The sequence below is a fragment of the Notamacropus eugenii genome, chromosome 1 (assembly GCF_028372415.1).
Source record: "Notamacropus eugenii isolate mMacEug1 chromosome 1, mMacEug1.pri_v2, whole genome shotgun sequence".
In the NCBI taxonomy this organism is placed as follows: domain Eukaryota; kingdom Metazoa; phylum Chordata; class Mammalia; order Diprotodontia; family Macropodidae; genus Notamacropus; species Notamacropus eugenii.
The window spans coordinates 316,812,740-316,824,031 of NC_092872.1; positions in this window are offsets into that span (position 1 = coordinate 316,812,740).

Below are 11,292 nucleotides of genomic sequence, written 5' to 3' on the forward strand. Positions count from 1 at the left end.
AGAATGTAAGTTCTGTCAGGTACTACCAAGTTGGAAAAGTTTTTTTGGTTTGATTTTGTGATATATTCTCTCATCTACATCAGCTCATACACATTTCCCCAATTTTCTCTGAAATCAGAACTTCCATAATTTCTTACAACACAATAGTATTCCTTTACATTTATACACCATAACTATGTTTCATTATTCCCTAACTGATGGGACTTCCTAGTTTCCAGTTCTTTGCCACAACAACAGCAACAACAAAGACCCATTTTGTATTTCTATGTATATTATATATATATATTATATATATATAATATATATATATAATATATATATAATATATATATAATATATATATATATATAATTTTTGTACATTTAGGAACTTTTCTTCCTTCTTTGATGTGTTGGGGTAAAGGCCCAGTGGTATAAGGACTCATTGTTTCCAAAATACTTTTTATGTTTCTTAAATCCACATAAATTTATCTGGAATATGATTGGTAATAAATAAATTAGCACAGTATCAAACTATCCTAAATCTGACCATTATAGGTGCTGAGAGGCAGCCTCAGAGACAAGAAGACCTGGACTGAAGTCTCACTTCTGACTAACACTGTCATTGTGAGACTACACAACTTGCTTTAGTTCTCAGGGGCCCTTGCGACTCTCCTAAGACTCCATGCTTCAGGACAGCTGCTGATCTTCATGGCTAGATGGAGTTCCAGTTCTGGAACTTGCCTATCTGAAATCACGAGGCACGAACGACAGCAACAACAAATAGCTGATCTTCATAGAGTGCTTTAAAATTTATAAAATATATGAATTATCCCATTTGTCTTCATAACACAATGAAGCAGGGAGTCTAAGTGTGATTGCCTTTATTTTACAGATGAGAAAACTTGAGTCTCAGAAAAGCAAAGTGATTTGCTCAAGGACACACAGTAAATATCAGAGCTAAGACTTAAACCCAAATTGTCAGATTCCAAAATCAGGGCTCTTTCCAATACTGAAAATGTATATTCACTTAGAGTTAGCTTTACTACAAAAGAAAATAATACTCTTGTATTAGCTTATGCTGATAAACTCAGAAAATAGCCCATGTCTCAGAATAAACATCTAATGATCTTAATTGTCTAAACAAATGAGTAAAAAGTTATAATTAAAGGTAACAACACAATTTCTGTTCTAGACAACACATAAAAAGTGATTCTTGTGGTAAATAAATTATCTAGAAATTTAGGCACCCTCAATATAATGAAAAGGGAAAGGAGAGGACAATGTTAAATCATAATAAATGAGGAATGAATTTTTTTTCCCAATGTGAACATTAGTTAACTTATCTTTCTTAATACTCTTAATCTTGGTTTTTACTTATAGTCTAGATCAGAGATATTAAAACACACACATATCCTACAATAAAATACTCTCAGTCCAGATTAAATGTAACTGGGAAATATTCAATAAAATAACTAAAAATACAATAAAATATAATAATTTTTGGTTTTCTAAATCAATATGTGACCAGCAGGGATCCTTATGTATGATTTAGTGACCCCATTTCTACTTGACTTTAACACCATTGGTCTAGATTACATATTTCAGGGAGGACTGATTTCTTCCCCTCTATTAACATCTTAATTGTATTTCATAAAATGTAAATAGTAATTCAGGAAGTTGATAGTTTAATACATATTTGTCATTCTATAAAAGCTTTTTTGATTTTATAAAAGAGCCCTTAGGAAGATCAAAATATAATATTTCATTTCAATTTTGTCCTAATCACAAATATCATGTGATCTTTTCCAATTTATCTTGATATTTTTAATCTGGAATCGAATTTGGGGCTGCTGAAGTCTTTCAAAAAATCAAAGATGGTACCACTTCACATCTGTTGTTTCTTGGGCTTAATTTTGTGCTGACTGATTCTTCTTCATGTGTGTTCTCAGTCCTCTAGAAGTTTAGAAAACCCTATTTCATCACTGCCACACAGAAAGCACAGAACTCAAGAAAAATAATATTAGAAACTGGCTGCCCAATAATTACAAAACATTAAAATCTTTAAAATAATTTATTGCTTTAAAAAAACTCAAAAGTCACTTCAATACTTAAAAAAACTATGGCTAGACTATTTGAAACAATGGTATTTGACTTTTAAATTTTACTTACAAGGTGCTTATCATCACAGCTTCTAAATAAATACTCCAGACGAATATATGATTTATAGGAGGCAAGATGAATATTAAGATGATGAGGATAAGTGTGTCAAGATGATATCAAGGTGATAAGGATAGAGCCTGTGTTAGACTCACCCACTTTTTAAAATGATGAAGGAAAACAAATGATTTCTTTTGGACCAGGTCCTTGCTCTACTAGGCATTAAGAATTGCATTAAACCTTGACAAGTTTTAGTGCTGATGCATGACCTGCAGTCATGTATATGTTGGCTGTAGAGGCCAGACAACAGTAGGTAGATGATTGGTGAAATGAGACAATTGATAGATGACATTCAGATACTATTGTCATTAAGATGACCGTATCACATAGTGCTAAGAATGTTGAATTCAGAGTCTGAGAAGTTTGGTTCAAATCCTGACTCTACCCTTCAGTATGTCACTAAATCTCCCTGGGTCTCTTTTGCTTCATCTGTAAAGTGAAGGAGTTGAACTACATTTCTTCCATGGCTAATTCTACGATCCCATGACAGAAGTGCTACATATATTGACCCAATCTCTCATTCTGCATCATTTTTGGAGAAAACAAGTTCTCACTAGTTTAGCCACTCAGCCATAAGTAGCTTTTGTATTTCAGAGTATAGTGACTGTTTTGCTTTTTATCTTTGTATCTATCTTTAGTGCCTAGCACCACATGTAGCGTATAGTAAAACTCATTAAATTCTGATTGATTTCTTTCATTTTTTTTCACTTCATGTCCATAATCATTTATTAAACACCTACTAACAAACCAGTAGGTTTTACCCCAGTGTCTAGGTTCTCAAAGCCTATGCTGATAGAACACTTGCTCTGGCAGGTTTTAATAAACTGGAAAAGCTTTGAGTGTAGAACAAGTGATTGATGCATATCTGTCATACTAGTACCACTAGGTAACAATTGTTTTTAAGACTTTAGCAACTCATGAATATCATCTACTGAGGAGTAGAGGAACTGCAATTGGAGTGAGTGCCCATACTAGTGAAACATTAGATTCTTGAAGTGTTAAATTATGATTAAAAAAGCAACTTAAGTAAATCATGACCCTATTACCCTTTCCTAATAATTATTTATTGCCAAAATTATAAGGCCACTTAGCGTATTTGAGTATGAGACAAGTAATAAAGAAATGATAATCAATGGAAGGGGATAAAAGAAGGGCATCAGTAAGTAGGTTGTAAGAGGTGACAGGGATGTTGAAATGGGAAGGGGTAATTAAAGGCATATGATGATCAAAGTGAGATCCCCAGGGAAGGGACCAAACAATGGATTAATTTTTTACTATATGTCTGTCATGACTGCTTGCAAAATGCTGCTGTTTAGGGTTCAGGTTTAGTTAAAAAAAGAAATAAATAGCAGTAAGTCACTAGCTCATTGTATCTATAAAATGTCATCCTGGATGAATGATTCATGTTTTACCTTTTTCAATATTTGGTTACATTTGTGATCTCACTGACATGAATATTTCCTGCAGTGGTACAAATCATCATCCATCCACCCCTTATCCTATGTGACTCTTGTACATATTCTCTCATACTTTACAAAGGATCCATCCAACATGTTTGATCTCTTGGCAGTGAACGGGTAATCATGGAGCATGTGGGCTATCCATTAGTCACTCCTTGCCCTTACCACATGACTAACCAACTACCCTTGTTAATAGTTTGTTTTTTTTTTTTTAAATACCTTTTATAAGCTGTTTCTTGGACATGATTCACTGGTAATATGCTGTCTTTTCGTGCTCAATGTGCACCCCCCCGCCCCCATTACTCTTTAGAAAACCTACCATTTGAATTCCTCAAAGACTTTGGTACTTCACAGCTTGTAGCCGTATGGCATCACTAGAAGAATACTAGTGTTAAAAAAAATAGGCCCTTTATTTTTGTAAAAAGTCTGAAGTCATTTAAAGCACTGAACAATGTCGGAAATGCTATTCAGCTTGTTCTACTTAAGTTTTGAGCCTAATTCATTGTCCATTTAGTGTCTGTCCAAAATATGTGTGATACTGCATATCACAGTCTAAGGGGTCTAGAATGGAAAAAGTTTAAGAAGCCCTCATCTAGACAATAGGCATTCTTCATCTGCCTGCCAAACACTTTTGAATAATTATGGATCTCCTTTAGGGGACTTTGAATGTTCCGGAGCATAACGGAATTAACATGATGTTCTGTGCAAACAGGCACATTTGAAGGACCTCTTCATCTATAGAGAATTCCTGTCCAATTTAGATTTGGTGGTGGACATTGTTCAAGAGAATAGCAAACATATTCAGTGAATATACATCTCCAACTGTTATGCTTTAATGATATCTTTAAGTGGAGGATTATTGGACAAAATTATCAGTTATTTCTTCTGTCAAGGAATTTTGCACAATTTTAATGTATGCAGGGAAGATATTTTGTTAGAAGAGAGCCTCTAAGGCAGCATTTGCTCTGCTGCATCAAAGGCTTTTTTATAGTCAGCAACAACAAAGAAGCACTGTGAGATCATATTCATTGCATGCTTCAGTCATTTCTATTATTATAAAGCTTTGATCTGCTGTAGAACAGTTTGCAAAAGCCATTTTCTTCCCTTCTCATATCCTAATTAAGGATGTTTATATACGTATATACATACATATATGTATATACATATACACATACACATGTTACTCTCATATTTTCGGTATGGGAAAGTAGACATGCAGGTTAGTAGTTACTGATGTTTATCGCTTTTTTAAGCATGTTTTTTTTCTCTCCCAAGACATTTGGTATCCTCTGTCTCAGATATCTTGATCCATCAAAATCCCCAAAATTGTGTTGTATTTGGGTGGAATTCTGCATGTAATTGGTCTAGTCCAGTTATTCTTTCCTTCTTATTTTCTTTATACAGCTAAATTAGTCTAAATGTGGTACCTCCACTGCCATTGGTGGAAAGTTAAACACCAGAGAAGTCTTAACAGGTCTTTTCCATTTTTTATCTGTTCCCCTTTCAGTTTCATCCTTAAATGCTTGGAGGATTTGGCTTAAGTGGGCCATTTCAGTTCACCAAATAATTACTAAGTACCTACCCTTTTCCAGGCACTATCTTGGATACAAAGACAAAATAAAGTTTTCCTTGCTCTCAAGAAATATTCATCCTGCATGGGACAAATGTGTATACAAATAAGTACAGTACGAGGAAAACTGAGGCAGGAGGGAGCACTAACAACTAAGGGAATAAGGGAAGATTTTATGGAGGGGAGGTTGAATCTGAATTGAGATTTGAAGGGAGATAAGAATGCTGAGGCAGTGATGAAAATTCAGTAGGGTCATTCCAGGCATAGCTAACACTTTGTGTATATTTATGGTGATGGATGTTGGACTATCAAGTCTAGTAAATGAGTTTTGTTTGGCTGGAATATAGAGTTTGAGAAGGGAAGTAGTATGGAATAAGGCTGGAAAGGTAGGTGACAGCTAAATCAGGGACTTTTGTCAGGCTGAGCTTTTATTTTCTCCCATAGGCAATTGAAAATCATTTTAGGTTTTTGAATAGGAGTGACATCATCAGAACTGTGGCTTAGTCTGAGTATTTTGACAACTATGTGAGGAAGAATTGGAGAAGGGAGAGACTGAAAGAGGACCAATTTGGAGGCTATTCCAGTAGTCCAGGACAGTAAATGGGGTCTAATTTGGGATGATAGCTATTTGAGTGCAGGTAATGTAGAAGATGAATGTTTTGGAGACATCAGTAAGACCAATTCATTAGATAAGGGAAGTGAAGGAAAGATTCAGTAATTATAAACCTGTGTGATTGGGAGGGTGGTGGTTATTTTTCACCAAATTTTCTGTAAATGTTTTTCCCTTTGATGCTGCAAGGATAATGCTACTTGTGTCTTCCATCCTTCTCTGTAAGATTTTACAAATAAGTTTATAGTGTCCTCGGTGTGGCAAATTATTTGTGTGCACTAAGCTTCCTTAGCAAATGTCAGTAGCCTGTACTAACGTTGGTTCTTTTACCCACCTTCCCTCTTTGAGTTACCAATAGTTTGTTTAAATGTCAGATTAGAACTCTTTTAATTGTATCTAGTATTTATTTCTCCCTGGACTTCTCAGTGGTCTGATTGTATACAGATAGTTGATTTGGAAAGTTGTCAAAATGTAATAAATTTTATTTTTTGGTGGTTATTTCAGTACTCACCATGTCCACTGTCTATCAGCTTTCTTCTTGAAAAAAGTATTGACATTAATGAGTATTAATGATACAGATGTGAAGCTTCTGTATAGCCTACAGGCATTTAGCTTCTTTTGTTTCTTCCAAACGTTATTTTCCAACTTGCATGAAAGTCACTGGATATTAAAACATATATTTAGAGAGTCTTAAGGTAGATCATCTACATCAGATGTTGGAAAATAAATTCTAATTAATTCTGTGATGGAATTAAAAAAAGAACAAAACTTGTGTACACTGCAATGCAAGATAATTAAGTGCCTGTACAATGTTTCTTGATTTCCTTAGCTGCATCATAAAGTAACTGTGCCATTTCCTTAGTTGCCTGACAAAGAACCTTTAAGTTGTCCTTCCATTTAGCTGCAACTTCCTTCTTTTGGCTTCATTTATAGTGAAACTATCAATATTGACATAATTCATCTTTTCCCAAGAAAAGATGCTTTGGTCACTGGACAAAGACATTATACTTACAGTATAAACAGCTGTTTCTAATCTGAAAGTTATTATTCTTAGCAGCCTCTGCATTCTTTTCATTACTCTCACTATCACTGCAGAAGTAGAAGGGGGCTACATCAGATTGAAGATGGTTTTGTATTTTTTGAAGGAATTCAGAAATATGTATGCTTACTATTCATGTGCATAATTAACACTTGATCATAGAAGGAATCATACTATTATAGAGCTAGAAGTGATCTGACCTTATTAGGTACAGCCTCATTTTACAGAAGCAGTGCAGTGGAAAGAGCACTGCACTTGGAATCAGGTAAGATTTGTGTTCAGATACCACCTGAGACTTACAGACTGTGAATATAGGCAAATTATTCACATGAAGAGGAGCCTATTTCATGATAAGGAAAATTAAAATAATATTTGTATCTACTTCACAGAATTTTTTTTTGCAGGGGGGAGAAAAGACTGCATTTGTGGTTTCACTGGTATTGGGAACTCTTGGTGAGGAAACTACTAGGTTTGATCGCATCTGCTTTGTAATTTAGAGTCCCTTCAGGAGTTAGCTAGGAAAATGAAAAGTGAAGTGACTGTTCAGGGTAACACAAACCATTATGTATCAGAAGTAAGGTATGAACTCTGGTTTCTTTGATTCAAGAGATTGTCATCTCTCTATCCACTACATTATGGTGCTTGTCACAAGTTCATTCTGAGAAAATGGATAATATACACAAAATGCTAAATTTTAAAATACTATATTAATGCTATTTATACTGATGAATATCATTTATACAGCCTTTTAAGCTTGCAAAGCTCTTTACAAATATTATCTCACTTAAATTTCACAACTCTGCTAAGTAGGTACTATTAGCAACCCATTTTACAGATGGGGAAACCAAAGCAGATTGAGGTAAAGTGCCTTGCCCAGGGTCACACAGCTAGTAGGTGTCTCAGGTTAGATTTGAATTCAGGTTGTCTGATTCTAGGACCACCACTCTATTCATCATGCTACCAAACTGCCAAATGAAGACCAAAAGTAAAAGGTCATCATGGTTACAAAACTAATTAGTTTGTAGAGTTAGGACTTTCAATTCCTTGTCCATCATCACACTGTTTTCATGCTTTTGCCTTACACTGTAAGACTGAAGGTAGCAAACATCTTTAATCCTGGCTTCCACATATGGACTTAAGGATTTCATGGATAACATAGGTAGGCCATGGAAAAGCGTAAGATCGATTTAGATAAGAAAGAACTATTGAAGCCATTTAATCCAATCCTTTATTTTACAGATAGGGAAACTGAGATCCCAAGAAGTGAAGTAATATAGTGGTAGGGGTGGGATTTGTATCCAGGTCCTTGATTCCAAACCCACTGTTCTTTCCCTTGATCCTGCTAAGACTGTGTGAATATATTTTTTGGGAGCATGGGTCAGAAAGTTATCTTACAGGACTTTACAGGAAACTCTGACTACAGATTCCAATGAGCAGTTAATTCAATTTGCCTGAATTTCTTAAGGCTCCATTGCACTTCTATCTCACTCTATACAATAAGATAATGGGAATTAGTCCCTAAAATTAGGCTCTCCCAGGATTTACTAGTATTGAGAACAAGAACAAATGGGCTAAGATTAATAATTTTCTTATCATTAAAGGTAGAATTAAGGGATACAACAATGTTCTCTATATCTATAGATACTTGAAAGTGTGCACAAAGACACACAGTTAACTTTTTAGATGTCTGATTTTGTCTTTGACTTTGGTAGTGTACTTGTAATTTTAGACTTGTGTAATCATGACTAGTTTACTAGACTTTGTAAGCATTATCTCTATCTAATGTGCTATGTATGTATTTAGGACTTTTCTACATATCTATTAATTCAAATTACAAGGGAAAAAGGAGTCATCTATACAGACCAATGTCAGTGAAGGAATTATTTTTCTGTTTTAAGGTGATGTGTACAAGACAGAAGGGCAGGTAATAGAAAATGAATGTGTGACATGACCTATATGAACAAAATGTTGAAACTGGCAATGAATACTAGGCTCAACCAAGAGGGCTTTTAAAAGTCCTTTATAAAAGCTTTACTCTATCACAGACAAGCAGGGCAATGTCATTACTAACGTTAAACTCTATATATTCTTAAAAAGCTACATGTGATAGGTTCACGATTTCATGTATATTAGTTTCCTAGACTTATTTATATGGAAATGCTAATATTGTTGAGAATTTTCTGATTTACAACTTAAAGTACAAATAAAAATAATTTTGGAGAAAAAACGAACTGGGCTAGGTCATACTAGGTGGGATGATGATAGTGGATTAGAAATAGGACACAATTCTTGGATTAATTTTTATTTTCTCTACCAAAGAATGATCTTTAGACTTAAAAGGATGAAAAAAAAATGGCAACCAGGGAGCTGAATCCCAGGATTACCTATCCAGGATAGGTAAAAAGACAATACGAGTGTCTAGTACTTTTGATGCCAAGTCAGGATGACCAGGCAAATTAAAATGGAAGAAATATAATGGAAGAACTGGACAATGTGATTGTTGAGCCACTGTCTTTTTCTTTAAAAAATTCTGGGGAATGTAAGAAGTGCCACAAGAGTAGAAAAAGGCAAAAGTATCCAAATTTTCAGAAAAATAGAGTGCCATTTACAAATTAAAGGCTATGGTTGACCTATTTCTAACAAAATTATAGGAAACATTAAAGTAGGGTTCTTAATACATATAAAAACAAGTAATGTGCACAAAGCACAAGTTATGCTAGACTAAGTTTGCTTACATCAGGGAAATGAGGTAGATACAATTTGCATAGATTTCAGCAAAGCATTTAACAGAAAGCCTTCATGTTATCCCTTCTAAGCAAAAGGGAGAGCCGTCGGATAGTCAATCATGAAGTCAGTACTTTGAATAGGCTGATCAGGTTGAACAGGTATCTACAGAATGGATTATTAATGGCTTGATATCAATTTGGAGTGGGGTTCCCTAGTGATTTGTGCTTGAACTTGTGCTACTTAACATTTTTATCAATGATCTGAAAGAAAGTATAAATGCCATTAATTATTAAATTTTCAGATAACAAGACTGGAAAAGATAGCAAATACACTAGATGACAGGATTAAAAAAAAGTGGCCTTAGGTTAAAATACTGGGCTGAATCTAAATTAAAATATGGAAAATTGTTAATCCTATACTTGTGAAGTTTATTTTTTTTAAACCAAATATAAGATGAGGAAGGTGTTGCTAAACAAGAATTCTATTAGAAAGATGAGGCTTTATCAACATGTGTCAGTATTCTGATATGCCAAGTAAGCTAATGCAATTTAAAACTATATCAACAAATTCAGGGTAGATCTCTTGCAATATAGGCTCCATGTTAGAAATGACTGGTAAATTGGAGGGCATCTAGGGAAGAACTATGCCTCATGATAACTGACTAAAGGAATTGAGGGTGTTTGGCATAAAAGAGTATTGGGAATATCAAGAGTCTTCCTATGTCTGAAAAGCTGAACTGAAAGGATTAAACATGGGCAGAACTGGGAGTAATGGGGTTTAAGCTGTAGAAAGGCAGATTTGGGATTAATGCAGGGAGAAACTTTCTAGTACAGGTATATAGAAATAGAAAGAGCTACTTTAAGCAGAGGCTGGATGGTCAATTAAAGATGCTCCTGGGGGGATTCTAGGTCAGATATGGGTTGGATCAGAGAGATGTGTTCTATGATCCCTTTTAACCCTGAGATCCTATAATTTTTTTGCTGTATTCTAGTCTTTCTATAATTTTATCAGTTGAATCTATTATACGCAAACACATTCACTTAAGTTCACACAATAACACTTAACATATATTGTGTATCATTCATCTTTCTTGACATTTTCACTTTAAAATGGGGGGAGGGTGTAAAGTATTATACCATCATCTAAGACCTAATAGCACTGCTACCCCTAGACAATTTGCATTAATCTTTGAGAAACCTCATTCTGCTACATGCCAAAATTACATAGCCTTCACCAGCAAACTTTGGAACTGCCTAATTATTTCTCCCTCTAAGATTTCTTGCTGTGTGACTAGCATACAATAGGCACTTAATAAATGCTTGTTTACTTGGGGGAAAAAAAGATGTTTTAAGAGATATAGAGAAGGGAGCATGATCTGCAAGATAAGGCAGTATTTATCTCACTTTGACTTTAGGTTTAGATTTTAAGCATCTTAGGTTCAAGGGAAGGCCAATTAGGCAGATGCTAAACTCCTTGCTTCCTATTGCATCTCCTTATGGTTGGAGTTACACTAAGGCACTGAATGGAGAATCTTCTCATTTCAGAATATGAGAGGCAAAAGGTAAGCAGATTCAGGTATAAGAACACTGACTAGTTTTCTACCCCTAAATTGCAGAAATTTATTTATTGAGCACCTACTTGGATACATGGCACTCTAAGACAAATTATCTCAAGGCAAAGTCCTACTC